This window comes from Ostrinia furnacalis, unplaced genomic scaffold, assembly GCF_004193835.3.
Source record: "Ostrinia furnacalis isolate ACB-3 unplaced genomic scaffold, ASM419383v2 OfSCF0216, whole genome shotgun sequence".
Classification (NCBI taxonomy): domain Eukaryota; kingdom Metazoa; phylum Arthropoda; class Insecta; order Lepidoptera; family Crambidae; genus Ostrinia; species Ostrinia furnacalis.
In genome coordinates, this window is record NW_021130455.1 from 963,105 (window position 1) to 987,493 (window position 24,389).

The window sequence follows — 24,389 nt, forward strand, 5'->3', positions numbered from 1 at the left end:
CGTAAATCACGTACTAAGAATGAAGCGTATAGATTGAAGACATGAGAAATTAGATCAATGCGTCATTTAGAAATCCTCAGTCAAGAAAATCTCATCCAAAAAACTGTAGGATCAGCGAATTACTAATAACACAATTTTCGTGTGAACAAATTCCCTATCAGATGATTAGATTCCCTTGAAAATGAAAGGCGCGTCCTTCTATAGCTCTGCATCGCAATATTTCATCTTTTATGTGTTAGCTCATGAAAGGATACCGCGGGAATAGAAAATATCAGGTTATACATCTTAGTCTATCTAAGACGTATAAAAGGAAGGAAGAAAGTTATTTTATATTTTTAAGAAGCACTGGCTTCTAAGCAATGGATACGAAATGTTCTTGGTTTGAAAATTCGGTTATCGTCTCCTTTGCTCACATTTATATCAAGGTTTATACTCTTCAAGACTAAAGATAAAATGGCTGACAGCACATAGGTATAATGTTTGCTTTCCAATAAAAACTAGTATTTACACTTATTCAACATTCAGCCTTTTCGTACGCAAATTCCCTTTCATCTGACAAAAAGCTCACACGCCACGTATATTTGAGCAAATTTGCGCTTCGTTAGAAGAATTTACTTAAGTATTACAGCACACCTGAAGTCCCTGAGTAGGGTTCCTATTAGATGCTGCGGTAGCTTCATATAATACCCGACTTGTCAGGCTCTGTGTCACCGTGACGTTCTAGAAAATTCTAGTCTGAAATGGTAGTGTATTTGATAAAATAAATGTACGGAGTAACTTACGTAACGTTGTTATTTTAAGAGTCCTTTTGACATTCAAATATTGTTTTTAATTCTAATAGAAATACGGCACAAAGCAGCTGTTTGTCTATCAAACTGTCGAGTTTTCTTGACGTTATTCAGGATGAATAAAGGATGAAAAGCTAGTAATATCAAACTTTAAAATACGGTCTGCGATGTTTTTAGATTTTCAGTGCGAAACAATAGTAGTAGAATCATTCTAAATGGGTCTAAATTGACTGAAATTCAGATTTTAGCCCAGTGATCTTTTCGATTTTGTAGACAGACGTAGCGTAGGCAAGCCTCCCACTAGGTGAACCGACGATCTGGTGAAGATCACGGGAAGAATCTGGATGCGGGCAGTGCAGGACCGGTCATTGTGGAAATCTTTGGGGGATACCTTTGTCCAGCAGCATTGTAAAACAAATCTTTTACAAGATTAGAATCTTAAGTGCCTGGCTGACATAAACTGCCCATATTCCACTGTTTACATACTGACTAACCTCATGCTGTGGTAGGGTTGTATATTTAGGTTACGCTTCAACAGGTGTGGCCGCGATGTCACGTCCTCCTCGTTTGCTTTGTCTACTTCTTTTAGCCAATTCCAGCACTTGATATAGACTAGCATGTTTGGGTAACCCGTTTAGTCTTTATCACGTAATAAAGCACACCTGTAGGCCTAGGATGCGCGCCGCGATAAGCGTTTATAACCCAATTTTATCGATTTTACGCGATAAGCCCATACATTTGTCGTCATCATATCGATAAGATTTTGTCACGGCGCGCATCAGAGCCCGGATGGAGTTACTTCGACCCGTATTATGATACGAAACTCAATTTAAACTCGACACATGATATGTTCTGAGTTTTGAGATTGATCTGAAATTGAAATTTAGCCATTCAGAAATTGGATCTAGTTTTGAGTGTGTCGTCGGGTCTTAGTGTTGAGTGGTGTCCAGATTATAATGGAATTTAGAATTTGAGACGTACAAGGAAGTCTTAATGGTGTGACATCTGGTTATGAGATGATGTATTGTATTACGACGGAATGAAGTCTATTTATAAATATTAGAGAAGCGTTACCCATTGCACAGATATACTTAAGTATAATAGTAGTACCTATAACACCCGTATTCACAAACGATGCTTGCTTAAGTGAAGCAGCAAATCGAATGCACAGGGTTGAATAGAGCTCTGTGATTAGTTCGTGAGTCACCCTTTGCGTCCACGCGTTTTGTGAGACCTCATAGTAATGTTTGTGAAGACGAGCGTAAGGCCCATTGTGGCAGCGCCTAATGGTAATAGGAAGATTTTTGTCATAGAATCATAAAATATCAGAGAGAAGTTTGCGATATAATTTTGCACAACAACAAGTTGTAGTCCTATTTTTTTTATTCAGATGCTATCTTCAAATCGCTAGCTCCAATGTCTGATCTATAAAATCAAATACCGCATTAGTTTCCAAGAATAATGAAACCTAATACACTTTATTTCTTTCGCGGTGCCGTCCTTGGCCATGTTTGAACCAATATTGGATCAGACTGCCAACAAAGGCAGTCGAAAGCCGGCAAACAGTTGGAATGTGACGCCAAATAATCCCCAATTGGATAGTTCCAAAAAAGGGATCGCCAAGGTTCAACCTTCGAGGGATGGAATGACAAAGTTTTAGGGTGGGTTGTACCATCTTACTTTGACAGTAACTGTGACGATAACCGGTGCTTTTTGTATGGAGTTTGACAGATTTTTGACGTTTGTCAAAGTTAAAGTTAGATGGTGCAACCCAGCCTTAGTGTCGATGGTACGTCACTTTAATCAATCTATGATATCTGTAAATGTCGATTCAAACTAGTACCGTCCAGTCTACTGCTGGACAAAAGCGTGGGCTTTAAGAATATTCTTAATAAACATCCAAACTTCTAAAAACGGGTTCTTCTTATGTACTTACTAATATGAACCTGATTGTACCTTAATAGTAAATACCTCCTTACTTGTTTTTAAATTGAAAAATACTTAACTTTACGTCAAGTTTCCTTCCTTATCGATAACGATTAACACCCTCCACACATCACTATTAAAGGTACGAAATTGCGAAGTCCCCGTTCGAATGGAGCTTGAATTTTGATGCGAAAATAACCGGAGCTTGACTCCGCTTCCGAACAGAATTAGACCTGATTAAATTACGCATGCGACATGGCCAGTCGATATTTAATAGCCCTTGGATTTAATGGTACAGTGATAGCGATAGTACCTTGAAACTATTCTTTTTATCAGGACTATGGACAAAATTTTATGTCTTATTACAAAACGTCAAACTCGCTAGATCTGTAGTTTATAGTGACATTAAGTATGGAATTTAAAACCAGTGTTCATCAGGCGTTTAACATCTTTTTTATAATAAGGTACTTGTGATTTACGGTAAGAAATAATATTTTACAATTTATTTGTACAAGTATCTATTTTGACTACGGAAAAGTAACGCCATTTTCTAAAACAATGAAACTTAGAACATCCCTTGTTCTTTTCTAGAAGCTGCGGTATTTCCCCGCAAGCTAAAACTGGGTCCAGCATTCATTCAATCGCACCCGCACAAAGCAACCACCCAAAGCGGTTGCAATGGAAAATTTTCCACGTACTAACTTATTTTACCTTTTCTTTTAAGTGCCAAGGAAGCCTGGAGTCTGGCAAGCTGCCAGAGCCAGACTGTTTAATGCCAATTTTCCAGAAAAACTGGCTATCCGAAACTATTTCAGGGTCCAGTATTCGGAATCGGAAAGCTTGTTAGTAAATGGACGGGGTCACTTTTAATGTTAATGGGTTTACCGATCAAACGTGGTTTCTTAAAACTAAAACATATTATTTTAATCGAGAAATCTATGTATTTATTGCTTCAATATACATATGTACCAACGTAGACGTAGCGTGGGCAGGCCTTCCACTAGGTGAACCGACGATCTGATGAAGGTTGCGGGAAGTGCCTGGATGCGAACGGCGCAGGACCCGTCTTTGTGGAAATGGAAAAGTAAAGAGCAACAAAATTACAAAGCTGTCACAAGAGCTCAATANCCTCAATATATTTTAAACTGAAGATATTATGTCCTTTTTTGTCCAGCTCTGCATTCAAACGCACGCTTCATTTGAAAGTCCTGCATAAAGTACAGATAAGCTAAAATAACTTCACATTATAAGAGCATAGAGTTCACAGTCACACTTGATCTGATGAAAAAAGTATAATTTCTATAATTGCTCCTAAACCTTACTTATGAATAATTCCCACTATTCTTTTTTCCTATAATGACGTAAACCCAGTTTTGAAATTTCTCGGCTCATGTCGGGCGGCCATAATGGAAATTCTTTGGAAAGTAATTAATTTTTCCTGCAAATAATTCGCGCCTCGATGGAATGTTTAATTAATTTTCTATTTGTCTTGTTATTGGAATTATTGAGTGCTTCAAGAGCTTAATAGGATACGACGCAGTTAACTTGTTTTCAATGAAGTTGGTTTCGCTTTCAATCCACAATAATATTCGTTTATTTTCTCTTTATTTGAAATAAAACTTTATATTTTAATTAATTCTATTTCTATGACTTATCTAGCCGGTCTAGGAGTATATTATTGATATTAATAAAATAAAATCAGCGTTGTATTTTTAAGTCACTAGAGTCTTAAGGCTGAGTTGCACCACCTAACTTTAACCGTAACTATGACGATTACCAGTGCTTTTTGTATGGAGTTTGAAAGATTGTTGACGTTTGTTATAAAGTTAAAATAAGATGAAGCAACTCAGCCTAAGAGTTTGGTTTATAATATTTTATGTAGTACATTTTGCAGTTCAATGTCTAACAAATTATTTCTTTTTTTCCAGGTAAGTCACCAATTTCCCTTCAACTTCGGTGTTCGTAAGTAACCATCTCGAAATCGGCCGGAACATTTTTAAATTCAATTACAAAGGCGTAACTCCAAAAAACTTTGCCCGGGGCAGGCCCAATTATGAAACTGATTCTAAAAAATAATAAATGTGTCTTTAAAGAGTTGATCAGTGTTCATTGCTTAATAGAGAAAATCTGTTGTTTATTAATAAAATTTTCAACCTTTTTAGCACATTGTTAATTGAGCTCGGAAAGAAAACAAAAAAACACTATTTAAGCTGTCGTGTTCCAGTGAAACGAGACAATAGAAAACAAAACCTTGTGTGCTAAGCTTAAACTAGTAAAAGAAAAAGCAGCAATTTTAATTTAGTTTCATTGAGACACGTACACAATGAGGGTTTTTAAAATGACGTGCAATATAATAGGTGGCAGCACTCTGTGACTTCGGATCCAGGCATTTGTCGTATCGTAGCACTTATGTTTCTTAATAGTGAATCTTATTTTTTATAAATACCAATTAATTTCCAAATGTTAAGGAAAACTGAGTATCTGGAAACACTTTGAAAAGTTTTTAGTCAAAAAATAGTATTCCTTTTTCATAGTTCTCTTCACTAGGAAAAACATTGTGATATTCCGGAAAAAAACCTATGGTAGAACTAAAGTCACCACCATTTTTCCTCTACTTTATCAATGGTATCAATAAAAGTAATGGTTTTTGCATGCCTTGGACCCCACTGCAATTTAAGTAGGCAGAAAATGAATGTCCCTTCCGATACTTAACAGTGTGGAATCTATTTTGCCCTCTATTCCCATGGAAGGTCTTATTTATAGCTGAAGAGCTTACATGTAATCCTATTATAGACTTATAACTCCTGAATACTATGTCCGGTACTGAATAGTTTCAAAACAAACTCTATTTTCTGGTATTTAAGGTCCAGTTATCAGTTTATTGGGCTAATTATTAACTAACGCCATCTATTATCGAGTTCCTAAACGTAATTGATGCTTTTTAAATTGTTGTAGATTAACTAACGCGTCTGTTCGTTATTTAATTATTACAGTCCCAAAACTGCACAGAAACTTCGACCCCTATATCTCTTCCGAAACTGCCTTTAACCGTCAAAGTAATAACACAATTCCATATAAAACACTCCCACACTTAAACTACCCAATTTCCCATAGACTATTGTTGTACAGTCAACACACAAGCGCATTAACTGCTGATTTGATCTTTATTTCAATGAGTATACAGGGCAGGAGTAGTCTATTTTTCTGTGTATTGTCCCTGGGTAAACTACCTAACCCCTAGCCTTCGGCCCTCGTCACTCTCGCACGTGACCTGCTCTTGATTAAACGCCATGATTGCTAGAAATATGTTACGTCTCTTTAGTCTCGGTAAGTGGCGTTTACCGACATCTATTATTCGTTTTTAGAACTACACTAAACGTAGCTAGTGTTGCCATCTATTAAATAGACCCTTGAACTTTATTAGACTAGATTTGAGATATTTATGCAAGCTCATAAATGTTCGTATAAAACACAATCCTTTGCTTTGTGTATCTTTTTATATTGATGAAAACAATAATTATGTACTTTTTACATAATATATTTTTGCCCTTACAATGTGTGTTATAGGGGGTATTCCCGTATTCCGTACATCTGTCGCGTTTCCATCGGCATCGAATTGATTGGAATTACAAAGATCCTTTGAACTCGACGCCATCTGTCGAAATCGCATGATACTATTATTATTTGAATGGCGGCTGTCGTAGTGCACAGAACACATTAAATTTTATCTCCTTTTTTATCGAATGATCCAGTGTGATGAGGCTGACAACCATTCATGTTTATAGTTTTGGGACCATGCAAGTATTATTTGGTTATACAGGGCGTTTCGTATATCAATAATAAGGCTTAGGATTTTTTTATGTCGTTGGTGTATTAAAATAAGTAAAAAGCAGCTCAATGACTGCCCATGGTCTGTTGCAACTATCGATTAATTATTATTCCACCAAGCGACAGCGGCACCCCTCTGTAACTGACTCATTTCATTGTAGACTGACCCTATAGACACGTGCCATACAAAGCCACTGCAATTTTAAAGGGTGCGCGCGACCAATTTGCTCACTCTATCCCCTATGTACTACTGCATACACTTCTCTCGCTTGCACTCACCACGCACCTGTATAAGACAATGAAACGAAAAATATAATGAAGATTTTTCTATATAAAACCGAGGGTAGGGACTGGAATTGAGTAATAAAATAATCCTTTGGGTTCGTTGTGTTGTGGATGATAAATATAATGCGTCGGCAAAGCAATAAAATCTTTGTTTTTGTGAGATTCTTTGTGCGTAACACGCGGATACGATCGCCATTGGCATTAGAAAAATGTGATTTCGCCAACTCTGTTTTCTGTACTGATGTTATCGGGAAACATTTTTAGTTGTCAACCTTTTTCCAGTTTCCCAAACAATGAAACAACACCAATTAAAAATACACTCAATCATTTCCTCAGCTAATTGAACGCCAAAAAGGCGCTAAAACTGACAGTGACAATTCCGATTCAAAATGGCGGATGCGGGAGAAAATTAAACAATTTAATTCGCGCCATTTCACCCTTCCGGCGTACAAATTAAGGGTTTAATTGATAGGTACGTAGAATTGGATTTCTTTTGCATCCGTATATGAACGAGCATTGTCCGGGCTACGGAGTTAATGCAAATTAGGAGTGGTTTTTCATTGCTGCTAACATGTTTTGTGTGGGTGAAAAGCCTATTGTATGGGAGACAGGCTTCAGGGGAATTTAAGCTGTTTTGTGAAATGTTTACCTTTTTGCTGTTTACTCTCTTTGCTATGCATTAGATATAGAAATCATTGTGTTATGGTTTTTTTTTAATACATACAGACACAAAAAAAATAGCTATGTTCATTGAAAATCGTATTCTTTGTCGTATAATTTTTAATTCACGCATTTATGCGCGCCCTATCAAAAGTTTCTCAAACACTTATTTGTTTAATACAGGGTAAAACCGTTTTGCGGTATCTCAAGCCTCCTTTATATACACACTAGCTTTCTGCCCGCGGCTTCGCCCGCGTGGAATTTTGTCTGTCACAGAAAAACTTTATCGCGCGCGTCCCTGTTTCAAATACCGGGATAAATACTATCCTATGTCCTTTCCCGGGACTCAAACTATCTCTATGTCAAATTTCATCAAAATCGGTCCAGTGGTTTAGGCGTCAAAGAGAGACAGACAGACAGACAGACAGAGTTACTTTCGCATTTATAATATTAGTATAGATATTAGTATAGATTCGCCAAATTTACTTACATTATCGATTGAAACGTGATCATTAGAGGCCTGCCCAAAGCCGCGCCTTGTTGGCCTACTGTCACATTAATTTGTGATACACTTTATAGGTAACCCTGTATAGTTTTTCGGATATGATTGATCATGCCAATATTGAAGCGGAACCGTGTTGCGCCGTGAATGCCGTGATATTGTACGTCAATGTAACATATTTATTATAATAACTCAATATCCAAAAGCTATTATTTTATGAACAGTTCTCGGATATTTGGTATTAAGAACCTAATGTTCATGAAAATTTTAGCTGAAATTAACGTGCTATTTTGATACACTTCATTCAGGCGTTCTGGGAATTGATTAAATTAAACGCTATCCAGAAAGACATGATATAGGGATAATATTGATTCCAGGAAGATTTGATATCGTGACAATGTATTTTGATTATAAAAATATTTGATTCATTTTGAATTACATTTTGTAAAATCAAGTCAGTATTATAAGTAAAGACATTTTACACGATACGCTTGTATGCTATGAGTATCAGACAACGGATGTATGTACGAGTATACCTACATATGTCGTCACACATTTTGAAAACAAAAAAAAAAACGATTGTCAAAATTACTACGTTCAAATCGATTATCCCTTTTATCGATGGCACCGATAATGATTTCTCACATTCCATTCACCCCCATTCCTACGGGGGGAAGTCGAAAATCATTTTCCCGTTCTATTTTCGTAGTTTCGTCAACTCAGAAGGGCTACTCCGAAACGTTAAAGTAGATTCGGCTCTATCTGTCACCGTTGCTCACACTGGGATGTTCTTCGCGTGAGAGAGATGGCAACATTCGAAACTTCGGACGTTTTTCGGGGTAACCCCCCGGTATATGCGTTGCGTGATGCGAATACCGCCAAGTTTTTATCAAGTTTGAAGGGCCCTCGGAAGCTATGGCGCTAACTAGACTCCGCAATCAATCGTATAGTATAGAGGTCCTTGATTGTGATTGAACGGATTTAGACCGATTGAAATTCGATGTAAAGGTTTTCTATCGAGTCGACCGCAATTATTTTGTTTTTAGAAGAATCTAACAGCTAAAATAAAATAAAAAATGTTTGTTTTAATGTTTGCTGCAAATCTAAACTCTTTTAAAAATCCATTGAAAAGTAGGTACTGTTTCTAACACACCATATTTTATTGCGAACAATTTGTTTCTTTGACTGATAAAACTACATTATAATGTGTAATTAATTCTATAGCTTTTTTAAGCTTAGCTACTCAATAAGTTATCAAAAAGTATGCCTCTCAGTGCTTTATTCTGTAACTCTTATTCCACAAACTTATAGATAGTATTCTCGAACATTCAACGTACTTACTGTACTTACTTAGACCGTAGCACAGTACAGGTTCTAGCTTTGGTATTAGATCCATTTTATTTCGGTTAATTAAGGCTTGAATTTTTTAAAAGCCCGGCTTTCATTTGCTATTCGTTTGTTTGAAGGACGAGGCTTTAGCTTTTTCTAAGCAAACATTCTTCTATTTGTTACGAGTACCTTAGATTAGTTGCCGCCATTTCAGCTTGGCTACAATCAACTTGTTATACCATTATTAATTTCGTATTAATTGATGTTTAATGAAATCAGGTGCTAGTACAAAATAAAAGTTATCTTTCTGAAACTGTCAAAATCATGTTACTATTTGTTGGGATGGAAAAGTTATTGATTCATGAATAAACTCACCCGTGATACAAGCATATTTAGCTTAGTTCGAGGGGCTAACAGGAGTATTAGTAATTTGTGTAATAACAAATTAATAATAATCTTTAAAAATAACCAAAATCTAAAGTCATTCTTAAAACTTCCAAAATGTAACGCCGCGTGTAAGAATGTAAATGCGAATTTTCTGTCACCAAACTAAGGCACGGAATAAGACTAAGGTTCCAAATCAATTGAAGATAATTATAATTTTGCGGCAGGTTGTTAACTCGTTGTTACCTCCGTACATAATACCAAAATTTGAATATCGAATATTATTTTGTCTAGAGGGCAAGTCAATCGTTCGCATGCGTGCCATCTACTCCGTTGCGAATATATTAAACATGTGACAATTTACGAAAACCCAAACATAATTAAAATGAACATAATGTCAACCTGTTGGCTCCTGTAGACGACCTTTATGTTTTGTATTTAAGACCACGGAGGTCGTACGTACTTTAATTTTACCTTGCAATTACTTGTAAATTAGATGTCTGCTATACAGGGTGGAAACGATAAGTGATCTCACTCGATTATTTCTAAACCATACAAGATATCGATCTTATCGTTTCTACCCTGTATGGGCTACAGGTTTTATTTTAAAAAAATCAAGTCTACGACTTGTAATTTCTACGAACATGTCAAAATTCGACAACTCAATATGTAGGGTCGCCGGGTTTGGTGTGTAGACTGCATTAAAAATAAATAAATATTTGAAACTCAAAAATAATCAGATAAAACAGGTGTCAATACGCGTTACATTAAAAATGTACGCTCGCGTTAACGAGCCGCGTTCGATCCGATCGCTAATGGGTTGTTGATAAAAGCATGTCTCAGGGTATTTCGATACGATTACGCAACGCTTGTGTTACGGATTCTCTGATGGTCTACCCTCTACTCTATCCGTCTTTCTCACTCACTTGGGTTAGTAGAAGTCAGAGCAGGACAGTCTTAAGGTATGAGGACCCTTGGGTACAATAATTTGGGGGAAAAGAAGGTCACAATAAAAAAAATTATCTGATGCGGTGTCCATTGCAATTTAGAAATAGATAATTCTTAGTAGATTACCTCGAAACTTTCTATTTAAGAAAATACTTTATACTAAAGACGAAAAAGGATATCAATAATGAGGGTAGTAGACCCCCAGACCGATTTATCTGTTTTTCGAACGCTCTTAGCTACAAGCCATTATTCCACAAGGTGTATATTTTTAGCAATTCCATTATACCTTTAACATAATAAAAACAATTTTACTTACTTTCGTGTTGAATTCTTATAATCATTTTATGTCGCGTAATTGTAAAGGAGGATATTATTTTAAAGCACAGGTGTTAAGTGTTTCTTTTATTTAAAAGTTATGTCATATTATTAACAAAAAACAAGTAAACAACTTCTATTTTGTTCAACAGTTCCCAAAACAAACGGCTGATATTATGAACCGCCATTTTTTCGTGACGTGTCCAAATGAAATTGCATTTCCCCGATAATGTTAACGAAAAATGACATCCCCAAAAAGGCATTAACTCCGGGTTGGAATCGTGCCCGAAATTATACACAAAATGTATCACTTGAATGTCACATTCATTAGCTAAAAGGAAATTCAGACGTAATTTGTCAAACCCTCTATCAACGTTACTCTAATTTGGTTTCATGGCTCCTTCAGATATATTTAGCTTAACATATCTAAAATGGTATTTGATTACATTCATATTCATATACTCGTATTTTATACTCGTACATATCGTTAGCTAAAATATCAAATCTCATAACAAAAATTTAAAATTTTCTTAATTGTATTTTATTTTTTACTAATTTCTGAACTCATCCATAGCTTAACCCTTATTTTATAAGAAGAAATTATAAGTATCCCGAATCATAGAATTGCTTTTTAGGAGTTACTAGGCTTGAGACTTAAGCTAACGATGTAATATGTACTTGTATAATAATATGACAGTAAAAAGTGACGTCAAATGAAAAGTTCCAATATCACCGTCACGTAGTATTTTCAGAGCGTATTATTTTTGAGAAAACAAAGCCAGCTGATATATCGTGTACACGTTTACGCACTCGTACGAATATTATGTTATTTCTCTTACCTCTATGAAATAACATATATTCTCGTAAGACCGGCAGGCAGGTCATTTTTCAATGCTTGTTTGTGGAAATAGACTTTGGGGGCTTACCGACGTTAATTTTAGACAGAGATAGACATACGGAGAAAAGGAACACGCAACCCGCGTAGTACATTAACTAAATTTATATTGGGGTTCGGGCCACTCGTATTTACGGTCATATTTCTGAGGTTAAATGTACCTTGCTAAATAACTTCGCGGGATCAGGCGATAAGAGCGGCGCAATAATGCTTATAAAAGCTATATTAGCGTTAAAAGGATTTCAATCTTGATCTAAGACTGTAGTAATTCCGAACAAAATATAACCCCGCCCAACATAAAAAAGACAAAGCGGCGACAGGAAGCAAATGTGCGAAAATGGCCAGCTTTCGCATAATAATTATGTAAGTCGTACGTTACTTTTCATTGTAGCGATATAAACACAGACCGCGTATGTCACGCATCGGGGCGCTCCAACACAATGGCGTCCGTCTGCATCCGAAACAAAAATTACAATCCTGTAATAATAAGCTCGAAAAAGCGGTCGTAATAATAATGCATAATTACGTGAAAGCACAGCGCGTGCCGTATTATATTTACAGCTTAAGGGGAAGCCGGCAGCTGCGTGCGAACGCCGCATCTGCCAGCCCTGCGCGCTCACGCACTCACACTGCCTTAAATCCAACGCGCACGCACACTCGCTTACGCACCTTGCCAGCAAGGGTGCTTCCCCATTGTGAACAACACTCGCCCAGGGCTGCGCGATAACAGTTTTGTTTTTACTTGTTGAATGCGTTTGATGGATGATCGCCGATGATTGATTGAGCTTTTTTCGAGCTGTACACCCGCGTAATAGATTCAACAAAAGAATCCTTCGCGTTTTTGTACGATTGGATTCTCTACGAAATCGCTCGGTTACGAAACTGGATTCCCAATTGATTCACGAAGCATTTATCTGTTGCAACTTTTGAAATACAATTCGTTTCCAGAGAAATCGGCGAATTTGCGTCCATTCGAACGTTTGTTTCGGACTTAATCGCTGACGCGTCAGAACATTTGTCAGATTCGTAAACCCTGGATTAAAGCGAAATGACAGTGACGAATTTTTTTATAGGCTATATATCTCGCTGTCAGCCCTTGCTGCAAAATAATCGGTTAATGTATCAGGGCTGAGCATTGGGTTTACAGCTGGCAATACTACGTTTTAAAAGGCTGTCAAGATCTAAGTTGAATTTATGGACGTACGAGCAACGCGTATATTTGAGTGTTTTGGGGGAATGACTGGGTAACAATTTGCTAGTGTATCGCCCAATTAGTGCGATATATCAGATTAAAAAACCACGTTCTTTTCGTTCCAATTAAACCCTTGTAAACTTTGTTGCTTTACAACCAAATTATTCAATCCGTTCCTTAAAAGGCGCAGTCACAGTTTCAAATATCTCGTTCCTTGGTATCGGGCTAGTAAAAATACCAGCCTGTTAAGAGCAATTCTGTAAATGGCATTGTCCGGACTAGTTCGTACAATTTTATTAGCTTTCTGTCGTATAAAACTTGGGCAAAGGAATTCTGTAACAATCGGATCCTTCGGAATTCGCGGATAGATATTATATGTGATTCTTTGTATTCTACCGCCAGTGATATTTTGTATGGGATTCAATCGGACGTGTTTTATACATTGAGGTTTCGCTTTGTACGTGGTTATTTCTGGGTTTTATTTATATTTGCTCTTGTATAAGACGTTATGTTACATTAACAGGCAGTGGAAGGCAAAAATTAACACGTCAAATAGAATAGAATAGAATAGAATAGAAAGTATTTATTTGTCTCAAAACAGGTTTCATTTACAGTTTTTCACAGATACAAAAAATCATAAGAGACAAAAAGGTCTATGACTCAGTGATTGCAGGAGACCCACAAACCCTGTTATTCTGCCATAGCCAAGATATACATAAGTAAATAAATATTAATAGGTACTTAAAATTACAATTTCCTAAAATTACAAATTGCTATGTGAACTTATAATTAGCCAGTGCCAGAGATTGCTCTTGAAGCAGCCAGTTGCGACATCTTTTGCGGAAGGTCGGCAGCGTAAGATCCAATGCGGCGCGAACCGGTGGTAGCAAAAAAGTTTTAAATTAAATGAAAACCAAATGTTACTTAATAAATCAAGTATAAAATCATTTGTAATTCCAGTAAAATACGTAAGTAAAATTATAAAAGTAACTTAATTACTAATTTATTTTTTAAGACTAACCAATATAACGCCATATTAGATACTTTGCGATATTAATGTATGATTAAAATTTGTTTAGGCAAAGTGTGATAAAAGCACAAGTTCTAATCACTGATTAACAAACCGTCGTGATTAAGCAATCAAATAATTATCCTCTTTTTCATTTCAAATTATCAGACCTTAGGCCTATAACACACGAGCGTCATTGCAACGAATAGAGACCGTGCACCGCAAACAAATCAAACAAAGTTGGCGCGAGCGACCGCGAATAATGCGGGCAACTTCTGACCGCATCTGTGTTCGGCCACATGTGTCCGAGGCTTTAGTTGAAGTTCGAGGGACATGAACTATACGGGACGTGTTTTGGAACCATTGTTTTCATGATGCCAAGTTATATTTGCTGTCGTGTTCTTTTGAAGCTAGTAAGCTACTATTAGAAGGATACCTATTTACTTCTCGAATTCATATTTCTAATTAATTTCGTTCTTTTAAAGCTACGAGTAGCAATAAGTACTTTCAGTCGATATTTATTCAAATTCCTTTCTTCTGTTTAAAATTGCGGGTTTCAAGACAGTTTAGCTGTCCTATCTGGACTCTCAACCTTCACTGGTTGGGTTTCATTGGCGAAAGAGTGTTAACAATTAACACAAAAGAAAAAATTTAAAAATAAAAGATAATAAAAAGTTACAACTAAACCAACTCAAAACTAAATAAGGTCAAAATGAAATTAAGAAAGTAACTGTGTACAATCAATTTTCGAAACAGTTAATCATCTTATGTACAACTACTATACTGTTATGTATGCCACGCAACTATTTACTTTAAATCTTATCTAAATTATTTATGCTATGCACCCCTTGCCAGAATGTCCCTGTTCTGAGTCCATTATCAGATAAACTGGTTTAATTGTTCAAGTTGAAGCTTGGCTAATCTATTGTTCGGCATTATGCTTAAGCACGCTTCAGTCAACTTTTGTTCAGCAAATGGTTTTTCAATACAACAATGCACTTCAATAAAGGACAGTTAAGTAGAATTTGAAATGAGAATTTATTGAAAGGCTTTTATAGGTTTTACCCGTAATTAGTATGTGTTAATGACTTTTTTTTTTCGATGAAATATCATAATAACGTAAAAAGTCGAGTAATCTATGAAAGCAGCTACGGGACTATTCCTACCTCTCGTTCTTACTGCCGCACCTCCTGTGTAACCAGGATCTACAACTTGACCACTATATAAAATCCAACCATATGAAATAAAGTAGTGGATAATAAAGTAGTAGAGTTCCTACGATAAAGAACGGTCTAGTTACATTACAAAAATTACGTTGACGACTTATTCTAGTTCTCACTATATTACATAACTGATAAGTCATTCTACAACTTTACTCGTACATGAGAACCGTGCCGGTTAGTAGCTCTCCAAAAACTCATCCAAACAAGTCAACATCACGTGACAACGTCCACGTATTTGACGTTACTGAAACTTTTCCATCCGTTTTTACGTCACCGAGTTTACGGCGCGAAAGAAGAATACAAGGGAGGTCGACGCGAAACGCACTCGAAACTTCGAAATTCCATAAGTTGAAAACGTATCGTGTGCACGCGAAGACGTCACCTAATAATACTGGATGAAGTGAAGGCATAAAATTGTTTTCTGTTTGATTTAATTTCGCTTTTGTTTGAGAATTGACCCCTGTGCATTCAAATTTGGAACAGCATCTTAAGTAAGATGACGATCTTGAGTCCGTTCTCAAACCACGCGAAATAAGAGTAATTTTTGCAGTGCAATTATTTCACATGTACCATCGAGTATACAGGGTGGCCAAAACAGTGAGGTCTAAAAGAAAAATTTAGATTCCTTACATCAAGGTGTACCTAAATCATCCCCATGTATATTATACGATTGTGCTTAGTTTAGGAGATATAGTTAATTTTGTGATTTAAAATTTTATGACCTAGTAGGCTTTAAACATTTTTATCTTTTTTTTGGGTTGACTTTTTTCAGATTCCTTTTTTTCGACAGATATGTTATGAATTGCAGATGTTTGAAAAAAATAATCACCTTTCTATCTTTGATTCAAGATACAAAAGTTTTGCTAGAAACATTAAAATTATGCTTTTATCAGAACACTATCAAAAGACAATGCNAAAAAAAAAAAAAACTATTTTTTTATATTTGGCTAAATTTGTTGCGGGTCCCAAACTCCCAAGACAGTTAGCTATCCTTCTAGAGTCTGGACTACTCATTCAACATACACTGGTTGAGTTTCATTGGCGAAAGAGTGTTAATCAATCATGATGAACACAAAAGAAAAAGTTTAAAAATAAAAGAAAATAAAAAGTAACAACCAACTCAAAACTAAATAAGGTCAAAATGAAATTCAGAAAGTAACTGTGTTATTTCAATTAATCAATTTTCGAAACAGATGGTCATCTTATGTAAAACTACTATTTAAAACTGTTGGTCATCATAAATATGTACTGTTAAGTACCTAACTATTTACTTTAAATCTTATCTAAATTATTTATGCTATGCACCCCATGCCAGAATGTCCCTGTTCTGAGTCCATTATCAGATAAACTGGTTTAATCGTTCAAGTTGAAGCTTGGCTAATCTATTGTTCGGCATTATGCTTAAGCACGCTTCAGTCAACTTTTGTTCAGCAAATGGTTATTCAATACAACAATGCACTTCAATAAAGGACAGTTAAGTAGAATTTGAAATGAGAATTTATTGAAAGGCTTTTATAGGTTTTATCCGTAATTAGTTTGTGTTAATGACTTTTTTTTATTCGATGAAATATTATAATAACGTATAACGTCAACCAATCTATGAAAGCAGCTACGGAACTATTCCCACTGCTGCACCTCCTGTGTAGCCAGGATCTACAGCTTGACAACCAAATAAAAACCCAACCATATGAAATTAAGTCGTGGATCGACTTCCTACGATAAAGAACGGTCTAGTTACATTACAAAAATTACGTTGACGACCCATTCTAGTTCTCACTATATTACATAACTGATACATCATTCTACAACTTTACTCGTACATGAGAACCGTGCCGGTTGGTAGCTCTCCAAAAACTCATCCAAACACGTCCACATCACGTGACAACGTCCACGTATTTGACGTTACTGAAACTTTTCTATCCGTTTTTACGTCACCGAGTTTACGGCGTGAAAGAACAATACAAGGCCTCCGCGCGAAACGCACTCGAAACTTCGAAATTCCATAAGTTGAAAACGTATCGTGTGCACGCAATGACGTCACCTAATAATACTGGGATGAAGGGATAAAGTTGTTTTCTGCTTGGTTTAGTTTCGCTTTTGTTTGAGAATTGACCCCTGTGCATTCAAATTTGGAACAGCATCTTAAATAAGATGACGATCTTGAGTCCGTTCTTAAACCACGCGAAATAAGAGTGATTTTTGCAGTGCAATTATTTCACATGTGCCAATGAGTATAAAAATTAAAAACATTATTTTACATGCTTCTAGCTATAAATTAGTTCTTTAATTAAGCTAGATACCTCCTTTTCGTAACTCCTATTTACATTACAACGCCCTAAACATAAAGTAACAACTAAAACTTTGTTCTACTCAGTATTGTTCAATTTACTTAATTATCAACTAACTTAAAACTTCAATCACTAAGTTGCTTACCCGACCGTTAACTAATTCAGTAAAGTTAAAGTTTTGTTGATAAACACAAACAAAACTCACCCATATGGATGAATAAAACAATAAAATCTGAATAAAACACCTGAATGTGGACACTAAAAACAAAATAGTGTTAAACCTTTTTAATGAGTGGATAGTAACGTTAACATGGTATTTTATATCGTTAAAACGTTATTTTATATCGTTGTTTAAAAGATAACATCGACAATTCAGATTCGTGTTTCATAATGCAGAATTGAAGTTGAACATTCATGAGATCTTTTTGTTAGATACCATTTAATTTGCAGGGTTCTTTATGCACTGTAAAGAATGTATGTAGATTTTAAAAGGAAATTTGAATTTCCTTTGTTCTTTTTATTAATACAAAAATATTCACTAAATTGTCTCATTAAAGACTAAAGTATTATAAAATCTGAGACATTTTCTGTATCTAAAAGTATGAGCGATGCTATAAATGAATGTAATACTAGATAATAAAATGATACTTCTCTTATGACACTGTAATTAGAAGAAATAGATACACCACGGTTACTCGCTGTAAAAACTTGAATCCCGAACAACTTTAAACTTTAAAGGCGCCTCCAGTTAAGTGTCGGGCAAAATAACGTTAACGTTATAACGAGAGCAGTTACCAACTCGGTAATTCCACTGTTAAACAAATTGTTGCTGTTTTAGCTTAGTGTTATCGTGGTGTTTCTAGTTGTGTTAGGAAATAGAGGTTTACGAGAAAAATCTATTTTAACAGCCGCACAGATACAAGGTTTTGTTTACAGATGCAGTTACAAAGTTTTGTTTAATATTACAGGATTTCAAATATTTTTGATGACTTATTTTGGTAAGCTCAATTGGCTAACAAAGTTATTCAATTTATAATGTAAAAAAATAATTAAAAATAGTTATTCAAAATCTAATGTAATGTAAGGCATCTAATAAAATACATTTTAGAAGGCCAACATTAGATTTAATGTGGGCCCAATTATAGAGAATCGAGAATTCGAGACCTCAATTTAATCGAATCATTAGAATCTAACCATACATCATGCATATCGGGATACCCGATGAGGGTCTTAATGGCATTAACAAATGTTGGCCCAATTCGCAATTTAATGTTGGCGATGTTGGCCTATTTGACATTTGGTCACATTTAAAGTGGCACGTACCCCTCTCTAGCGAGTCATGTATAAAGACCGCTAGATTTAATTAGTTATATTTAACGCCAAAGAGTGAAGCGTTCCATTTTTAAACGTGATCTGTTTAAATTAATTTGGTTTTTTTTACTGATCTGTTTCGAACTGTATTTTATTTTTATTAAATTTAAAAATAGGTTAGGTTTTTCAATCTTCGCTTATTTCTCAAATGTCTGCAATGCAGGTGCTAGTGCAAAAGATTACTTACAAAATCGCACTATGCACGCAACCGTCGCTTCGCACTTCCTTCGCGACTCTACCTTCGAAATACAATGCGTTTTCTTTTTTGAAATGTGTTCTAGAAAAAAGGAATATTTTAAAAATTTATAATCGGGAGCAGAATGTTGACTGATCGTTTTTTGTTTATTTTACGATTCCGTGATTGTATTTTGCAATACTTGTTCAATTTTGATGAGTTATTTTTTGTAATCATTTAAACACAAGTTTTAATAGGCAATTCAAATTACATACAAGGTGTTCATGTTATTATTGCAAAAGTCAGTGTGTCACGTCTCACGTGCGATGTTCATACGATATAATGTTGCAATGCCAAGAAATACGGATTCGTTTACAGTAATTAATTACTTACATTTCGACGATTCGACCGCGCGACCGAATCACCGTTGATATTATAGTAATGCTAAAATAATTGAACATGTGAGGCAATGTGTTTATGTATATGATTTTTTAAAATAAGGTTATAAAAAGATAATTAAAAGTAATTTTAATAATTCTAAACCCACATAAGTAACTAATAATGGCAACCTAATAAACAAACAAGAAATGTAGGTGTTTGTATACGATACGAGTGTCAGGTAAATCTTTGACACTTCTGTGTCTTTTAATCATAAAATGTAAGTAAATAGCTTAGTTCTTACTGCCATATTCCCATTACATTAAGTTGAGTAACGCGAGTTGAAATTCATTTCACATCGTCGTTACAATATTGCAACACGTTTATTAACGTCGTGGGAATAATTCCGTGTTTTACTTCAAAGTAAGATATGGCAACACACGCCATTGCAACACTAATAATCCCTATTACTTATATACTAAGAACTAAATTTGCATAACGACCGCTGACGTTTTATTTTTTCTATTGGGTATTGTAGCATGTCCTGTTTCCGCGAACCACTTAGGTCATTCAACATGTAATTTCTCGTTCTGTGACAATATGAAAATAACGCTACAATTTCCATTAGAAATTCTGTTCCCCTCTAATTGTTTGTTATTAATGATTTTTCCGTTTTATACGTGTTTACCTTGCTATTTTAATCACAAAGTAATTGCTATAGTTTTGCTACTGTTAACGACATTATTAAAACCTTTTTGCTTTATATTTTTCACATTGAAAAACATTTCTGTGTAACACATTTCTGTGTAACACGTTTCAATGTTCACGAAATCTTTGCAACGAGAGAATATTCAAAACTCCCCAACAAAATTCTAATTAGTTTCGGCGATATTTCGGAATTTATTAACAGTTGTCTATGGAGCGGGCCTTAATAACATCAAACTCGACTTGTTCCTCTTTGTTCGAATGGCCGAAATATACATCAATTCATTACTGAAAACATTTTGTTGTCCATTAAATATTAAAACTTCTTAACTTCACCAACAGCAGCCTGTAACCGCTGTCAAAACTTCCCACTTAAAATCCCTGTGTTCCGGGTTTGTACAACTTACCGTGCGCCATATTAGTTCTTATTGCAAAAGTATAACGACCAAAGTTGTATGATCATAACCGACCTGGGCACAATAACGCAAACAAACTTCAAACAGAACTAATGAAATGCTATCCGTCCATACCAGCTTGTACGAGTATTAATGCATTCGTGATAATTGTGAATTCCAGAACGCTTTATTTAAACTAAGCATTCAGTTTTTAAACTTCAAAATTCGAACGCCGCATTTAAATCGCGTGCCAGCCAGTCACTTTTTCAAACACGAGATCTGCGGCACGGGAACTGTATTATTCAGCCTACAACACTTCGAGTTTGCCATCACGCGAACGAAACGGCGAAAATTATTCGTAATAACGAACTTTGATAATTTAATTTGCTTTTTCTTTTCTTATTTCGAAATTGGAACGGCTTTGTAGGAAGCTCGCTCATTAAGAGGCTGAAGACTGAGAAATTAAAAGCCGCAACAGACGCGGCGTGTGTGAAAGAGATAGTCGACGTCTCTCTAACAGCCAATATCCGGTCGATCAGCTGTGCCGACGGAAACAGCTGGGCGACTCGCGTCATTCTGTGAGGCGATTTTTTCGAATGACTAACGACTTTTTCGTGGGGGCTATTTATTTTTTCCGTTATACCGAAAAAAAAAGTATGAAATACTTTGTCTTAAACTAGCGTAAACAAACAGTTAGGATTAGTATTTGCTTCACGTCCGTGTCTCGTTTTATAACTAATTTAAACTCCTGTGTACCTGGGTGAGTCTTAACTTGGTACAAGTTGGGGTGAAATTTGCGCGTCAGGGTTGCCTCCACTTTGTGGCAGTCAAAGTCGGAATATAACATCTAGGGAGCTTCTGATTAATATGTTAATCCGACTCATGCCGTCTTAATACAGACCGCTGTAGTTTCTGTATTGCCAGTGTTCCACCTCGGTCGGATATTAAAGATTTTATTATATCAGGGCTGGCAAATATTCAAGTTTTATACGATACTAACTTCATTAATATACTGTGCTGGGGTACTTAAGTCAAGTGTCTTGAAACTTCGTCACTTACTACTGAATACTGATTCCAATGCTTCAAAAGTTATTTTGCTTTATGCAGAACAGCTAAAGTTCACTTTTAAGAAAAAAGACCAAGACTGGCTAGGAGATAATGCCCTGTGGCGTTAAGTTCGCCTTTTGTGCTGTGGTTCCCGTAAAATAAAGTTTTAAATAAAATAATGGTTCCATAAAACTTTGTTAAGCTTGCAAGCGGCAGCCCTATTATATAATTTCTTGTAAAGGTATCCTAAGCGCTTTACACAGCTTTCAGAATTTACCCTCACAATGTTACCCAGTCTTAAGTCAGCCATGTTTGCTTACTCTATTTATTTCGAAACCTCGATTTAGAACTGGTCGCCTGAGTTACCTACTATTCTGTGTAAGTTCTGCAATACTAAGTAGGTACTGCATAAGATTATAACTTGAAAAACTAAAGTCAAAAAGTAGCACTTAATACCAGTCAAAATATTATTTTTCGCATGTCACTTTAAGCAGTTAGAAACACAGCAACAACACTAGCAATGTTGTAAAAAAAATTAGTTAATTAATACTCTTATAACCACTTACAATCAAAGATAGCAGATAGGTACATATTCAGTTCTCTGTTAGTTACTCGGTTTTACTTCTTGAAAAAAAAATCTGTTTCTATTGGCGCGAACTAGATAGATAACAGAATTTCACACCAATAAATGTAATCCAATAACATGTGTAAGAATCAGTTTAATCTTTCGTGCCAATCTTCAAACCGCACAGATGTTGCGCGCGAGTGTGCAATCACACTGGTTGCCATGGCAACGGCCGCGATTTGAATTCAGAATACGTTTCCATTCAACCAGTATCATGCTGTAATGAGAAGTGCTATCACGTTATTATAAACGAGGTTTTGAACCGTAACGTTATTTCGTTATTGGATAACTTAGTTTTGAATTCGGAACTGTTAAATAAAGCTTTTTCGTACAATTTAATTTGCAGATTTATTCTGAATAAGAGTGAAATATTGTTTGTACAATAAATTGAAGTCGCGTCTTCCATAAATTAATACATTTTCCGCACGGTTTCTATATTTTAGTTTTGGTAGCCTAAGCTAACATCTATTTTAGCTTCAGTCCATTCTTATAACAGTTCTATTTCTTTCATGGATTGGTGTAATATAATTATACGTGCTTCTGTTCTCTTAATAAAAGCCTATTTTTTGCAAGAAAACCGAAAATTGTTATTATTATATAAAAATATTAATCTAATTCTTGAGCAAGCAACAGAAATAGCCAACAACGTGTCCCAATAACTCATTTTCCCATTCCGAAGTTCCCATCTCCCCCACATCCCCGGGGAAAGAACGGGGAAAACTCACATTAACGAACATCTACAAACTTGGTATGTGAAGCGTACATTCCGTGGGTACAACAGCACATCAGACTTTACATTTTTGTCGCAAAATAGCACGTATTACAACGGCATAAGATACTGCAGTGTGTAACTTGACGTGTCGACTGTAAATTCCCGCGGATTCTTCGCTCACCTTGGGCCACAGACTTGTGAAATGAGTAGTCGTTTTTTGTCTGTGGTCCGACCGGGCTGCGACCTTATTGGTTGCCTCTGTCTACAAAATGGAAGGATCTTTTACACTTTTCTATACAATATAGCTAGAAAGGAATTAAAGGACGGACGAAGGATAATTATGAGAAGTAGCTCCCGCCAATAGCAGTGTACACACGGAATTTATGCAAGTATATCAACAAACACTTGTAAGTACTTGGCTAAGAAAACTCATACTTAGCCAAGTATACCCAGAAAAAGGAACCAAATATAAGCAAAATATTAGGTAGCCGCTTTTTATTTGTATATCCCTTACACGTGGATAAAAGAGAGACAACACTATAAAGCTTTAATCTTTTATAACGTCGTCCCTTTCATCCGCTTCAAATCATGACTTTATTCAAGTGTGATGTTTTAAATACCCAATTAGACCTTATTAAGACCCGTTAACGACGATATTATCTGCACATTCCACATAAAAACGTGTCTCATTACACCGCCTGGCTGTTACGGTGTTAATAAAAAACCCAATTACGCAAAATCAAATTTCATTTCATATTCCCGAACGTAACTCCCAAAAATATCCCCCTAATTAGACTATTTAGCTTAATTAAACACGAATTTATTCCTGACTCCGTCGGAATTTTAATTTCAAACAAAACAAAGTCGGCTTGTTCAAAAAAAGTTCAAAAAATCTTCGGCTTGAACGTTACGGTGCTATAAAAGATTACTAACTCAATATACTGATGAATATCACATTAAAAAGGTTTATTTTCGTTTTTAGGATACTCTCTGGGAGGGTCCTTATGTCAACGAAGCTTAAGCCATCTTTCGCGGGATTTTAGCGGCTTTAGGCGGCTGTGTAGAATTGAAGAGTTCGTTATTCCGTACTCTTTTAAGTGTTTATCTGTTATTTAGGTTTTTCTAGTCATGTAGATAAAAATGGAGGTCACAACTCAAATATTTTAATAGAAATAGGGCCAACGGCTTAACAGTGTCCTTTGAAGCAGGTATTTTCCACAAAATTACGAATTTCCAATTTAGGACAGGCTAGAGAACTAAAACACAAATTAATATCTCATCAAAACTCAGTGTCAACATCCTTTTGTGTTTCCGGGAGGGATTTTTCTTTATAAAAACGAAAGTTATTTAGCTTTTGTTATTAGTTTAATAACCGTTATTTTGCAATAAAAAATATAGTGCGATATTCT

General features: G+C 35.6%; 1 protein-coding gene across 3 annotated transcripts in view; it reads left to right on the forward strand.

Moving 5' to 3' along the window:
* brat (tripartite motif-containing protein brain tumor) overlaps positions 1-24,389 on the forward strand; it is a 192,728-nt gene that overhangs the window by 146,361 nt on the left and 21,978 nt on the right. The window lies entirely within an intron of this gene.